The sequence below is a fragment of the Melopsittacus undulatus genome, chromosome 3, assembly GCF_012275295.1.
Source record: "Melopsittacus undulatus isolate bMelUnd1 chromosome 3, bMelUnd1.mat.Z, whole genome shotgun sequence".
Lineage (NCBI taxonomy): Eukaryota > Metazoa > Chordata > Aves > Psittaciformes > Psittaculidae > Melopsittacus > Melopsittacus undulatus.
The window spans coordinates 92206893-92222610 of NC_047529.1; positions in this window are offsets into that span (position 1 = coordinate 92206893).

The window sequence follows — 15718 nt, forward strand, 5'->3', positions numbered from 1 at the left end:
TTAGGTAGCCACAGCCATGACATAGCTAGTTTGAGATTACACTTTTGTGAGCAATATTGAAATGAAACTCTAGATTTCACAAGGATGAAATATCAAGAAACTCACATACTATATGGGTATTTCTGTTTCCTTGTGAAACTAAAACATCCTAAACTCCCAAATACATACTTTTTTCTTCTTTTTTTCTTCACTATGGAAGTTTCTGTATGTAAAGGGGAGATTCTTATCCTAGACCCTTGCTCCTATATGAGCAAGGTAAATAAGATTTAATATGAGCCTGTCCTGTACAGTAAACCATTTCATTCAAACGTAAATATCAGTACTGGACAAGTCAAAATCTTCTGGTAAATAAGATTGGACATCCAAGAGAGGACCTGGAAATTTAACAATAGACAGTAGAGACAAAATACTTGACAAAACAGACTTTTTGATGAAGCATAACTTGTTGAAAATCTGACTTTGCCTTTGTGAAAAGTTGATAGTAATTTTGTTTTGGAAAAAATGTGAAGCATTACTTCTTATTTACAACTCATTTAAAAAATATTTGAATTGAAATGGAAATAAATAATTTTGATTTATCACATATCAATTTACATCAGTTTGGAAATTTATTTTCTGATTGTCTTTACTGTGCAGTATATTATGTTACTGTTTAGATACATATTTACCTTACTATGCTATATTCTTCTACTTATTAGCTTTTTTTTTCTTTTAGTGACCTCATATTGCTATTTGCATCCTTTGATATAACATGATGTGTATATTTACATTAGTGAGAAAAGAGGTGGCATTACTTGCATAATCATTGAGATGTCACTGTTTGCAAAACATTTCCATTAATTCATAGCAGAAACCCACTCCCTGTGTGCTTCAACAGCAAATGAAAGCTCAGCTATGTATGCTGTGCACTTGATGCATTTTGAGCTTCAGTAATTTACTGAACTTTAAGAAGGGCAATCAGAGTGGCAAAGCAGCAACTCATAAGCAATTGCCATTTAGGCAAGAGGCATAAAATTTTTGATTAGGCAATTCAGGCATTGTTTAAACTAAAATTGCAATTAGGTAACCTTCACTTCCTAAATATATCATCATTAATTTTAATCAGGCATATTTCTTATTTTTGTCACTAGCAAAAAAGCCAATTAAATTTTAGTTCAAATTTAACATTTATATCTTGATATAGACAGTCTGCTACAGCATTGCTTTAGTGAAAGTATCTATTTCTCTTGACATCCCGTTAATGAAATGACCCAATCTGCAAAACTGTAGCTCATATATGGGAATTAATAATGTCATGCTTTACAATCCAGTCTTAAACTATCAAAGAGATTGCTATCATATTTGTTTTTAGTAGAATAATAAAAAGTCTTCATTGGATTTGATAATTTACAAGAATTCTTTTTATAGTATTTTAATTGGGTTACTGATGAGTTTTCCTCATATTTAATTTGCAGATAGTGAAAATTATTAATGTACGTTTAATTAATAATCATTCATGAATATCAATTTTCCAAGTTCTCATTTCAATGAGTTATCATCTATATGATTTCCAGGTTGAATGAACCCGTATTTCTAATATAAATACTTGTTCTTACTGGCCAGAAACTGGCTTTTGTCTTTTTAAGCATTCCCAAAAATCTGCCAGGTTCTGATTCTGTTGTAGTAAGATGTCCTAGGTTCAGCTTAAACCACGAATAAATACTTTACTTGACCACTTTTAAAAAATTAATTAAAAAAATTAAAGGTAGGAGAAACTGACTCAGAAAAGTTACATAAAATCCCAAACCGGTATTACAAATAAACTTCATTGTAGAAACGATGTCTTCTACAATTTCAGATGTAACTGCATTAACGAAATAGAAATAATAAATATATTATATTCTAGCTAAAGGAAGGGGATGACATTTAAAAATTTACTTTAAAAGTATTTAATCTCTGCTCACTGAAAGGCAAAAAGGAAAATGGCAGTCAGCTTCTGATATCTGCAAACATGTAATTCCATAACCAATATCTAGGTGTTTGACTAGTCAGTGTTTTAGTACACATTAAGTACAACACACGTAATGAAAAAAATCAGTATCAAATCTACACTGAGAGGGTTTTTGGCATTGATAAATCATAAATTTAATCTGATGGTGTGTGGAAGATGGTTTTAAAGTGTTAGACCAAAATAGTTCAGTCTATACATAGTGTAATAGTGTCAACCTTAGGCTTCTGCCCAGAATTTTTATTAGGGTAGCTTGTAACTAACTAGCTTGCTCTGAGACATTGTCAACTGCAACTCTCAGAAGGTTTTAAGGTTATTTGAAACCACCCTTCTTTAGCACAGTCAGGAAGACCTGTAGATCTTCATTTTATAGTGGAAAATAACAACAAAAGTACTAATGGAAGGGAATAAGAAAAAAAGAATAACCGAATTCAGCTAATTTTAAACCATGCTGCAATTCTGCACATTTAAACAGCTCGCTGTTATTGAATGGTCCATGATGATGAAAATAAATGCAACTGCAGATCTTACTAATCACAGCCTATGCAACTGCAGATATAACCCCTATAGTAATTGCTCGTGTAACACTACACACAGCTATGAGGAGATATAAATGTGAGCATAAGCTAAGAGCTAGTGGCATGGCAGGATCTAGATAGCAAAAGCTGTTTTCAGTCAACTGATTCTTTCATAACCATAGTTCTGGAGAGTCCAGGTGGTGTTTGCTGTAGCTCCCTGGTACTCCTGGAGAGCCCTGATGAGTGTGATGGTGCTCCCTGCTGAAAAATGTGGTTTAATATACTGGGAAAAGCAATGTTTGACTGGTATACTCTTTCCATGATCCTCCCTATCATCACACACATAATCTATAGAATACAAAAATGATTCAAATAGTAAGCTCAAGCTCACAGCAGAAAGTCTGACTCCCCAGGCTCTCATTCAGCAATTAAGTGGAAGTAGTTGCCTTGTTTATTTTCTTAAATTAGACTAGCTGTCACCCTTTTATTAGAAGGTATGATAGTTTGGTCTTCATTCCAAATCTTTAAAAGCAAAGTTTCCCTAAAACTGTCCTCTAGTTTTTTAAATTTCTCTGCAATGCAGAATTAAATTATCTATTTTGTCACAATATGAGACAAACTGGTTGACATTAACATTCCCTTTGACCTTTGTAATAGTATGTTGTATAGAAACACTTCTGCCCTGGAGGGAAAAGACATCAGGTCTTTCCCATCTAAAGTGATGTCAGTCAGCACAGCATATGTAGTATTCCCAGAAAGTACTGGCAGCAGAAGATAGGGCTTCCAGTAATTGTACTACTTAGAGCACAGAGTTTCAGGTTTTCTGATATCATAAGGCCATTCTATAAAGTTAAAGGTAGAATTTCTTCAAATCATACAAAACTGGACAGAGTTAAAATATATTAAAAAAAACATATCCAGTTGAAGGGAAAATGGTCTTTGCTAATGCAGAGCCTGTGAGCAATGATAATTTCTGAAGAGAACTAGAAAATCAAAATCCCCCAAATCATAACTCTGTGTCACTCTTTCAGGAAAATGTGACATGATTTAGCCCTGTTCTTCTCAACTAAGACTACTCTGTATATCAGCTTCCTCGAAAAGGAATAGTCTTTGTTAGTTAATGGAAGCTTAGGCTATATATGACAGTACTGAATGCAACATCTTTCAGGACCTTGCACAAGGTTCAGGAACTTGAAATTTCTCCCATGGACAAGTCTATACAAGCCACAGCAGAGTTAGTCAGAGTACTGAGACACTGAAATCTCAGCACGGGTTAAAGTCAAGCTTTAACAACTTTGTCCACAGGTTAGTTGTTTCAATGCACGCCCTTAGAACTAAGGTATGCATCAGCTATACTGAGTATATTCAGGACTTTGTTTACTTTTAGTCAGCTACTATATAAATGATTTGTTGTGAGGAATCATTTTGACTACTCTGTGTCATCACCATAAACTAGCATTCCATCCACAATTCCTGGTTGTACCCATGACTTTGTATTATTTAGTTTAATCCTGCTTCTCTTCAGTTCTCAATACGCTCCTTTCACTGCATGGCATCCTTACTCACCTGTGCACCTCTTTAATTCTGATCATAAGAAAATATTGTTCACCCTTTAAAATTAATGAATACCTAAACACTGCTAAAACTTCCATTAGGTTAAGAGCAGGATGATTTATGTAGCATGCGTACACTCCATAGACATGCATTTTCCAAACTACCCACAAGGCATAAAAAATGACGTGTAGATGTATTTTCTCCTCCTCTTTCCAAAACAAGCAGAATGGGTGCTTGGGAGATATTTGACATCTTTTTCTCATTTTTCTGTCTGCATTATATTACAACAATGACCCTGAGTGACAGTTTTAAACTACACCCCATTCTTTCTCTCAAAACAAATATGTTTTTCCTCTCTGCTCTGTTAAACGAACAAAGGCTGGAAATATTATGTTCAAAAAAAGTTTAATTTTGGGTAGCATTACTTAAAAATTTATAATTGTTCTGTGTAATTCAGCACTCTTGCTTTCTGAATGTCACCCCTTGCTTTGTCATTTAGGAAACAGTTTTGGATACCAAGCATTTGGAACCAGCTCATTTATGCAAAGGTTTTTCTTTCACCAATGACTATTTTGTGTAAATCTGCCCTTCTGAACATGATTAGTTCTCAAGCAAACTTCATTTATGCCATCATGACTTCTTTGGAGCATGTCTGCTCTTGATCCCCTGAAGAGAATAAATGACAGTTGCAGGAAAATGTTAATCGTTAACTCATTATCCCTCTATTCTTCATATTTTCAAGCTTCCTAGATCTCACCTGATAATGAACATGTGAAATGCACTGATTCTAACTGTAATCAGGAGGAAAGAAGATGAAATTCCAAGAGTGTAAAATGTGGTTTAATTTTAAAGAACTACTTTTCTCATTTCCAAATATATATGCAAAATACAATTACATTATATTTACCTGTCCTGGTTTGAGCAGTAGCAGTCATTTTTCTCCTTCTTGGTAGCTGGTGCAGTGCTGTGTTTTGACTTTCGGGCTGAGAACAGTGCTGATAGCAAGCATGTTTTGAGTTACTGCTCAAATGTTTACTCTGGCCAAGACCTTTTCTGAGCTCATGCTCTGCCAGGGAGGAGGGGAGGCCGGGAGGAAGGAGAGACAGGACACCTGACCCAGGCTAGCCAAAGAGGTATTCCATACCATAGCACATCATACCCAGGATGTAACCAAGAGAGACCCGGAAGGGCTGGAGCTCTGGGGGGGATGGAGGAGGTATCGGTCAGTGCTTGGTCGGGCAGAGTGGGGTGAGTTATGGGTCTGTGGCTGGTGAGGTTGTATTCTCTTCACTTGTTGTTTTCTTTATCATTATTGTTTGTAGTAGTAGTAGCAGGATTGATTTATGTTATACCTTAGCTATTAAACCGTTCTTATCTCAACCCGTGGGGGCTACAATCTTTGGATTCTCCTTCGTAACTCTCCGGGAGTTGGGGGAGAAAGGGGGGGAGTGAGTGAACGAGCTGTGTGGCTGGGTTTAAACCACGACATTACCCTAAAAGAAAATTTTACCCCAGAAGAGGAAAAAGTCCAGAATTCTATCAAACAGTCTCTGTACACTTGCTTTCCTTTTATTTATTTTTTTTTTACCAAGAAAGAAAATCTAAATACTATAATTAGTTCATCTATTAAAAAATAGTGGAAAATACATTGATTGCTATCTATAAGTTTGTAAGGTCACTGACTACATGTATATAATCAAATTGCACAGCCTGGACACCACAGGCATCACTATTTTATTCAGATTCTGAAACTTTATTATCACAAGTTTGGGGATTAGTAGAGAAAATAGCTAGGATCAGTGTAAGTTCTATTTTAACCCAAGTGTAATTTATCCCCTATGTGTGCTGCAAAGTGATATGAACCGTGAATTAGTGGCACTGCCTTTGTTTTTTTCTCTTTACTTGGGTTCTTGTCTGGGGAGAGAAAGGTCTTCCCTCCTGAGAAAGCACTGAGCAGCTGAAGAAGGCTGGGAAAGAGCTGAAGAATAATAGCCATAGTCTTTAGCAAGGCTGTTGCTCAAACAACCTATTTTGTCCTTTAATCTGACAAAGATGGTAGAAATGAGTTATTAAACAAAGACAAATGGAAAGCTTCACCATTTCAGTAGGTGCTTGCTATGAAAACACTGAAAATATAAGGTGCACATTTGATCAGGATGATCAGGGGGCCTGAAGCACCTCTCGTATGAAGACAGGCTGAAAAAGTTGAGGCTGTTCAGCCTGAAGAAGAGAAGGATGCGTGGAGACCTCATAGCAGCCTTCCAGTACCTGAAGGGGGCCTACAGGGATGCTGGGGAGGGACTCTTCATTAGGGACTGTAGTGATAGGACAAGGGGTAACAGGTTCAGTCTTAAACAGGGGAAGTTAAATTGGATATAAGGAAGAAGTTCTTTCCTGTTAGGGTGGTGAGGTACTGGAATGGGTTGCCCAGGGAGGTGGTGAATGCTCCATGCCTGGCAGTGTTCAAGACCAGGCTGGATGAAGCCTTGGGTGATATGGTTTAGTGTGAGGTGCCCCTGCCCATAGCAGGGGGGTTGGAACTAGATGATCTTAAGGTCATTTCCAACCCTAACTATTCTATGATTCTGTGACACAGCCCTTTTCTGTTCTTCTAGGGAACATTGCAGTCTGAAGTTTTGCAGTCTATATATCTGCTTTCAATTAGATTTGACAAGGGCAGTAACAATGGCCCTGGCTGATGGGTCAGAGCCAACACCGCAGTTCAGAGCCTCGTGTAGTGATTTAAGGCCTTGAGTTCAATGGTTTCTAGCTTCCTTCTTATTTTCAGTCATTTCCTTAGAGATTCTCTGGATGAGCTAGGAGGCCAGGGGAGCTAGATAAACAAATTGTTAAAGCACTTGTTTTCTAATGCAGCCAACAGTCTGAGTGCAAATGCTTCCTTTCCTTTATTCCACCAGATTTCTGGCTATATAGAATAAAATGATTCCCTAAATAAAAATTCATAAAACAAGCATCTCAGTTTTCAAGATAGCTTTAAGTGCATTTTATGTGACTATATAATACAGTTCTATGCTCTCTTTCCTGAGCAGATGCTGAATAAAATACAAAAAGCCTCTATTTTCAAGGTGTTAAAGTTAAATAAATTCTTAGCCCTTTTGTTTGTAAGAGGAACCAAATTTTAGTTTTCTGAGATGAATGTTCCTCAAAAACTTAGTCAATCATGACTAGAAATCCATTATTTCTGCTCTTCTAATTTTGATTTTGAATGATGCTATTACTTTTAAGCTACAGGAAACAAACTTACATACTTTATTTCTACCAATTAATGTTTTGAAGGTGCAAATTACTTCCCCTGCATATTTCATGGGAAGACATTATGACTTCTTTTATTGAAAAGAGGATAGAAGTGAATGTAAGAGACATCTTTTTTACTGGTTTTGGCATTAAACAATTATTATTCTACAAATTTAAAATAAGCTCCTAAGCAAAATGTTTTAATTTTTGCAAACTAAAATGGGAAAGTTCAAAAGAAAATCCAAAATTAAAATCAGAAGATTTCCCCAAAAAATTAAGATACTGAAAAATTTTTTGTTCTCACTACATAAAGGCATAGGAAAACCATGTTGTAATAATGTTACCCAAATGAACACCTTCCAGATGTCATGGATGCTCATTTTCAAATTTTGCAGCAACCAAAGGGAGATGGCAGGGTCCTGCACCTCAGAGCCTGAGATCCAAATTGGTGTTGACAACACAGTGTGATTTTAGAAACATCAGTGACAAAAAAAAGAAAAAAAAGAAAAGGCCACATGTAGAGTTATAACTGTTGGAAAACTCAGGAATAGCTAAGAAATCAAAATTGAATTCACACTTCTACATTCCCACTGTGAATAAGGAGAAGAGATTATGATATGCTAATGATTGCTATGGCATTAGCTTCTGGAATGTTTGGACAGCACTCTGCTTCCTCCTTTGCTATTTTACTTTTAATTTTCACATGGTTATCCTCTCAGTTTTTTTTCTGAAATCCACTGGAAAAGAAGGGAGTCCTTGCATGATAAACTTGAAGAGAAACCTTGAATCCCATTTGTTTGTTTTACAACTGTTAAATGTCTGGAAATAGAAACTCCTCTTAAAAGTGAACTAAACTTTTGTCAGTAATTGTTTCTCTTTCAACTTAGCAGAACTTTCAGCAAGACTTCAGTGCTCCCATCTATTGAAACCGTCTTTGCAAAGTACTTAATTGAGGCAGAACTGCATTTGCTCTGTAATGCCAGGCTCATGACAGAAAAGTGTCCTCTGTGACCCGGACCAGAAAACTGGGCCATACAGGGAGGGTAGATGTGAGTGAAACCCTTCCCTTGCTGTATCTGAGTCATTGCTCAGCATGACCCTAACATACACGCCTGAAGCCTGTGAAGAGCTCGTATCACACCCTCAAAATAACCCATATGTACTTTATAAACTAAAAGGTCTCCTGCATGATAATCCACTTACATTTGTTTTGCAGTCAAACACTGTGTCTTCTGTTGGAAATAAATGACAGGTAAGTTTTCAAGCACTGTAGTTCCTTCTTACATTCTATCCTCTCTAATTCACAGACTTCTACATATTGATATGCTTCTGCACAGTCACCATTATCCCCAGAGCACTCTCTCTTGGCAGTGGAGAAAGCCCTGCTGTCTCACACTTGCACAGCTTTCACATCACTGCACATCTCTATAAGTCCCCATGCTGAAATGACCTGTGCTTCCACTGGCTTACATCAAAATCCCAGAAAACAGAAACTCTTTATACCACAACTGCACCATAATTACAGCTCTGCTTCATCCCTTGAAACAGTTCCAAGGTCTTTTCAGATTACAGTCATATTCCTACCCTGCTGATTCAGCTAATCAGTCCCCAGTATGATGATAGCTAAGGCAGTGTCTGCACTCCTCTGTGCAGGGAGCTCCCTATGCCTATTGCCACCTCTAGAGAAGCCAGGTCTGTACTTTGATTAATTTCCTGAGTTTGTATCACTGACTTCAATCTCTTGGAAGGGCCAAGGCAACCTTAAAAGTGAACTGAAAAGCTGTTTTGTTTGTAATCTGTAGCTGAGATATTCCTCAGTATGGAGGATGACAGGACTGAATCTTATTTCAAATAAAAGTGTTAAGCTTTTTTCAGCTGGAGAGGTCAAACAAGCAGCACATGTGGCTCCAAAGGCAGCAGGAAGGCTGATTTCTCAGGGATTCCAGTTGGAATTGTGGCAGTAAAATCAGTCCTGTGATTTCAGTTGGAATTGTAACCAGTCATTCAACATACCCAAAAAATATTAAGCCTTTTAAAAGAGCACAAGCTGCTTTCTGATCTTACTGCTAACGTATCTTTTCCTTTTGATTCTCTCAGTGAAGTAAAAGAGATCCTCTCACTCCTTCATGCTGAAGAAGATAAAGCATCAAGCCTTCAAAATCTACTGGTGACCAACAAGGAATCTGACAAAAGGTCTGTGCTCCACCGGCTCCTGCCCTACTCAAGTGTGCTTTGTAGAAGGCAGTGGAAGTGGGGAGAGAGTGGCACTGTAAGAGAGAAGGCTGTTGCTTTATCTTGCATCACAGGAGCTGCTCCCTAAGATTTTGGCCTCTTGACAAATCCTATTCAGTAATGTACTCTAAATGAGTGCAAGTTTCCTCATAGCAACAGCCTTTTCTAGGAATTAGAGCTGAGGCTATCAGAGTTACAATTCTTCACTTAGAGAAATTTGATAAGAATAACTTTTTGTCAGGTCTGGTCAGAGCTGATTTACAGACATGAGTGCTGTGGGCAGAAATCTATTTCAATAATCTAACTTGCCAGCAATGAAACCTGAGGTTACATGTAAGCTAAATCCAGTATGTAGACCAGTAATACAATATGTGATGCACAAGTTGTTTTCATTTGGTTCGCTTAAATTTACCCCCACTTAGATGAATTTTTGTTTCTAAAATAATTTAATCAAAGTAAAATCATGCCACAGTAATATGCCTTTTGGGTTTTTTTCCTAAAATTATTCTCCCTTCAAGGTAAAAGATTTTAAGTGAAGAAAATATTAAAAAGTTATAGTTCTGCAAAGAGAGATCAGTTAAAATGTGAGCATCCCAAATTTAGTCTGATCACTTCCTTCTCTTTACCTCAGTCTCCTCATTTGTAAAACAGCACTGACCTCTTCAGTGAAGCATTTTGGAATCCAGCAGAAAAAAAACACTAGTGGTAATGGCACTGCCATCAGTTTTGTTCAACATTATGCCAAACAGCAGTTAATTTGTCATATATGATATTTCAGAAGCATAATGTTTTATCTTACTGGCATAGATAGAGAAGTATAGAATAATTGACTAGTTTGAGTTGGAAGGGACCTTTAAAGGTCATCTAGTCCAACCCCTCCTGCTGGGACATTTTCAGCTAGAGCAGGTTGCTCAGAACCCATTCCAACCTGGCCTTGAATGGTTCAGGACATGAGGAGGTTATGCTCTGAATCACAAGCAGAAAAGAAATATGCAAAGCATTGAAGTCCAGAAAAATATTTCCTGAGTTTCCACACCTTCCTTCAGAAGCTAAAACTCAGACTTTAAATACCTGGCTATAAAAAAGAGCTGAAGACAATGTTTGTTAAATACAGCCACCCTGTTCCTGTGAATGTTGATGACTAAAGGACTTTCTACATTTGCACTTGTAATTTCTTTCACAAGTTTTCAGGGTTTTTTGTTTTTGTTTTTGTTTTTATTACTTCTCCAAAAAGTATTTAGGAGTCACACATTATTTCAGAAGAAAGCTGGGAGCTTTGAATACAGCGAGTATTCAAAGGTGGAGGAGGAAGGAGGTGACTTCAGGAGTGCAGGTGCAGGTGGAAGGAGGTGACTTCTGAAGTACAGAGGCCATGTTAACTGAAGTTGTTGCTGGGTTTCTTTTCCACCCAGACTGCTGTGTGTGAATTCCCACCCAGACCTAGATCAGCAGCCAGATTTGATGACACAGACACGTAGTTATTAATACAAAGTACTTGTATAAAACCCATGAAAATAAACATCTAATACAATGGAGGCAATGAGTTCCTGCAGTTTAACAGGTCACACAGGTTTAGTGACCTAACTGAAGACAAACGGTCTGTGTGAAACTGGCTCCAACTACTGAAGATACAGTCATTGCTTTGTAATACTGAGGAAAGAATACTTGTTTGAATCAGAATAATGGCATTAATATTTTAAGGTTATTGGTCTCCACTGTACATACATTGTTTCAATCATGCTTGCATAGATATTAACTCCTCTTTCTGGTTGCTGTAGCCATCACAGTTCCATGCAAAAGTCCTGCAAATATGGTGAATCCGATTATTGCCGCAATCTATAAACATGCTTTTGTGGTGCACTTCAATTGATTATAAACTCTCCTGTGGTCATGATGGCAGTGTTGTCCTGCCTCTGAGAAGAGGAGAAAGACACTCCAAACTTAAGTGAAAGCAACATGAGCTTTAAGAACTATGGGGAAAAGCAATTAAAGGGAAATCGCTTGATTCTCAAGTAAAAGTTAACTAATCTAAAAGGGGAAATAAGACAAGAAAATGAAAAAGAAACTTAAGCTTTATTTGAGATTTATGGTACTATGTGTCCTTAGAAAGGGTCTTATAGTTCTAGCATGACACAGTAAATAACAGCCTTTCATTTCATTTTATACACTCATCCTTTGACTCTAGGGTTAGGGCTTTTTCCTAAGTAATAATGCTGCTGTCACAGATCAATTGTTTTCTCAGCCAGCTTCTTAGATCTTTTTCCTTGCGGCATTGGACAGGATGACTAACAGAAAAGTTTCTATTAATTTCCCCTTTCCTGTGAAGTTTCGATAACTCTGCTACGAACTTGAAAGAAAACAGGATATGAAAGACAGACTTTTTATTTCTGCCAGAAAAAGGTAACTGTACAGCAAAATACAGGAGTTTTTTTTTCACAGTGAAGTTGCCCCTGCCCAAAAGAACTAAACTGGTGTTTAGTTTTTGCCTGTGTAATTTATTTATAAGCTGTATTAATTATTTGTAAAGCTTGTTTCTGGTCTTCAAGGCAACAAAGAGAGAAAATGTTTACTCTCATGATTTTCAACAACTATTTTTTTTTTTGAGTAGAGCTTCATTCCATATTTTGTTTTGGTTGTTTGGCTTATTGCAGAAGTTTCACAGCTGAAACAAGTCTTCTGGAGTGTTACATTTTGCTTAAATAAGTGATTGTTAATATACAATCTTAGTAATTAATCTAGAAATAGCCTGAAAGGCAGAAGTTATATGTTTCTGAGCCTGAAGCTTTTCAAAAGCTCCTGGGGAGTTAGATGAATGCGTTTGGCATCCAAAAATCCCCCTCTCACTTATAGAGATCCCCACTCTACCCAAACACCATCTAAGCCCTGCCTCTTCCACCTTCATCCTTAGCTGAGCACTGTTCTCTGTTCTGTTACTTAACTGGTTTGCTTACTAGTGATGTAGTTTTAGCTCAGAAGACCACTCAGGATGGTTCAATGGCTGCCCAGTTAGCTTGCCCTGTCACACACACTTTCAGAACACTTTCTAGGGTACAGGTTATTCAGCAGAGTCCTTACCAGTCCAGCATTTCACCCAGTACAACCTAAACCCAATAGACACAAAACCACTGGGTATTTCAGTTTATGACACAGTACTTATGTTTATCTGGATAGCTTGGAGGATTTTCTTGGAGGGCTCTGTCACTCATGAGAGTTGTATCCTTACATGAAGACCACTGACTTCAGTGCCCTGAAGCTGCAGCTCTTGGCATCCGTCATGTTGCCCTCCTGGCAGCCCCAGGTCCAGGCACTGGACACTTCCCTGGGGACCAGCCAACATCAGACAGGGATGTACGCTTTCAAGTAGGCCAGGATTAGTGGACCACTTGCGTGTGGGGAACGAAGGCAATAAGATTTGCATGAAGAACAGTTTGGGAGTGAGCTCTGAGACCTTGGTGCTTGTTAAGCCTTGGGGCGATGAGTTGGAACCTTGAAGGACAGGGAAGGTAAACAAGCAACCCTTGGGAGGATGGGCCAGGATGTAGCTGTGGCGGGAATCTCAGCTGGAAACCAGAGGATGTGGGGGTTGTGAGAGGTTCTGTAGCATTGTGATTGGACTATTTACCTCAAGATTTTTACAGGGGCCAATGAAATTGAACTTTCTATGTACGTGCAGGTTGGGAAAGTATTGAACAAGGGGATAAAAAGGGCTTGGTGGTAATAAACAAGGATTTGAGTCTCCTCAACTTCAGTCCATGTTGTGAAATGCCACACCTGTGCCAATGACCATGCAGGACAAGGCTTTTGGGAGCTGGAGACTGATCATACTGCAGCAGTGCTGGAACAGGAGCTGATGGTCCCAGAAGGCTGACATGAGGTTCTGGGTTGTGTGCAGGTAGGGGGATCCCCAACAGGCTGTGCAGGTACAGTTACAGCTGTAATCCCAGAAGCATCTTGCCATGGGAATGTCTCAGTTAAATACTCCTGAAACACGAGACCTACCTCCAGAAGCTGACATCAACAATATGGACATAACAACGTTTGCATATAGAATCATAAAATAGTTAGGGTTGGAAAGGACCTCAAGATCACCTAAGTTCCAACCCCCCTGCCATGGGCTGGGACACCTCACACTAAACCATATCACCCAAGGCTTCATCCAACCTGGTCTTGAACACTGCCAGGGATGGAGCACTCACTACTTCCCTGGGCAACCCATTCCAGTGCCTCACCACCCTAACAGGAAAGAATTTCTTCCTTATATCCAAACTAAACCTCTGCTGTTTAAGTTTCAACCCATTATCCCTTGTCCTGTCACTATAGTCCCTAATGAATAGTCCCTCCCCAGCATCCCTGTAGGCCCCCTTCAAATACTAGAAGGCTGCTATGAGGTCTCCATGCAGCCTTCTCTTCTCCAGGCTGAACAGCCCCAACTTTCTCAGCCTGTCTTCATATGGGAGGTGCTCCAGTCCCCTGATCATCCTCGTGGCCCTCCTCTGGACTTGTTCCAACAGTTCCATGTCCTTTTTATGTTGAGGACACCAGAACTGCACACAATACTCCAAGTGAGGTCTCACAAGAGCAGAGCAGAGGGGCAGGATCACCTCCTTTGACCTGCTGGTCACGCTCCTTTTGATGCAGCCCAGGATATGGTTGGTTTTCTGGGCTGTAAGCACACACTGAAGCCGGCTCATGTTCATTTTCTCATTGACCAACACCCCCAAGTCATTCTCTGCAGGGCTGCTCTGAATTTCCTTTTTGCCCAACCTGTAGCTGTGCCTGGGATTGCTCTGACCCAGGTGTAGGACCTTGCACTTGTCATGGTTAAACTTCATGAGCTTGGCATCAGCCCACCTCACAAGCGTGTCAAGGTCCCTCTGAATGGCATTCCTTCCCTCCAGAGTATCAACACACAGCTTGGTGTCATCGGCAAACTTGCTGAGGGCACGCTCAATTCCATTGTCCGTGTCAGTGACAAAGATATTAAGCAAGACCGGTCCCAACACCGATCCCTGAGGGACACCACTTGTTACTGATCTCCAGCCGGACATTGAACCGTTGACAACCCTTTGAGTGCGACCATCCATCTAGTTCTTTATCCACCGAGAGGTCCACCTATCAAATTGATGATACTCCAATTTAGAGACAATATTTGAGGCTATAAAAGTACCAGGCCTGGAGGAAGCCCAGAATCAGTCCTAGAAGCTACTTTCTGTCCCAGGCAGTCAGGGCTTCACTGCCAAAGGCAGCACCATGTAGAAGATCACACCAGCAAAGGCTTTCTGAGCACAGTGTGATCACAGCTGCCCAGAACGGTCTTGCTTTGGCACTATCTGGCCAAGGTGAGGTTTGTCAGGCCTTTGGGATAGCCATGCACACAAAGAGGGCCAGCTTTTGGGACCATATTCCAAGTATGTCTGCTATTGGGGCTGAAGCATTTGACAAGGGATTGTGTATGGAGTCCTAGCTTGGATCCAGTCTTCCTCCAAACATGTAACAGTTTCAATGAATGGAAATCCAGGAGGTTGATTCTGGTGTTTTTCCATCTTGACATGTCAGGAAAACATTTGTGCAACTGGAAATGCTACTACATTTTTTTCATAGACCATAGCATCCTGTGAGACTAATTAGCAAAAGTAGACAGAAACTTCCTTAAAGAAGTTAAACAGAAAGATCCTCTTTTCCAGTGATTCAGCTGGAAATTTATCAAGTGGCAGGAAAATACAATAAGGTGAGAATGATCCAGCTGTTACATAAAACCCTGTTAGTGATAAGCTTGTAGTTTATACTGTAGGTGGTCTTAGCTTTTTCGCCTGGAGTCTTGTTCGTTCCCTCTCTCACTGTATACATGCGTGGAAACATGCCTTTTAAGTCTATTTCAATGCAGCTGCCAGAAAAGGCAAATACCTAGTGAGAGCTTACATGACATTATGTATTTTCCTTGAAGGGGCTGAAAATGTTCACTCCCTACCACTCAGAAATGGAACAAGAATTTGTTTGTTTCTTCTCAATTTTTAAGAGATAATAGCCTACAAATGGGCATGAAAATTATTCTCCGTAACATCTGCAGTTCTTTACTTGGGAAAAGTTTAGTTTTGATTTAGCCCTGAATCAAAATTATTACTTACCTTTCCAAAAAGCAAGTAGAAACATCTGTAAAATGGTGGGAATGTTG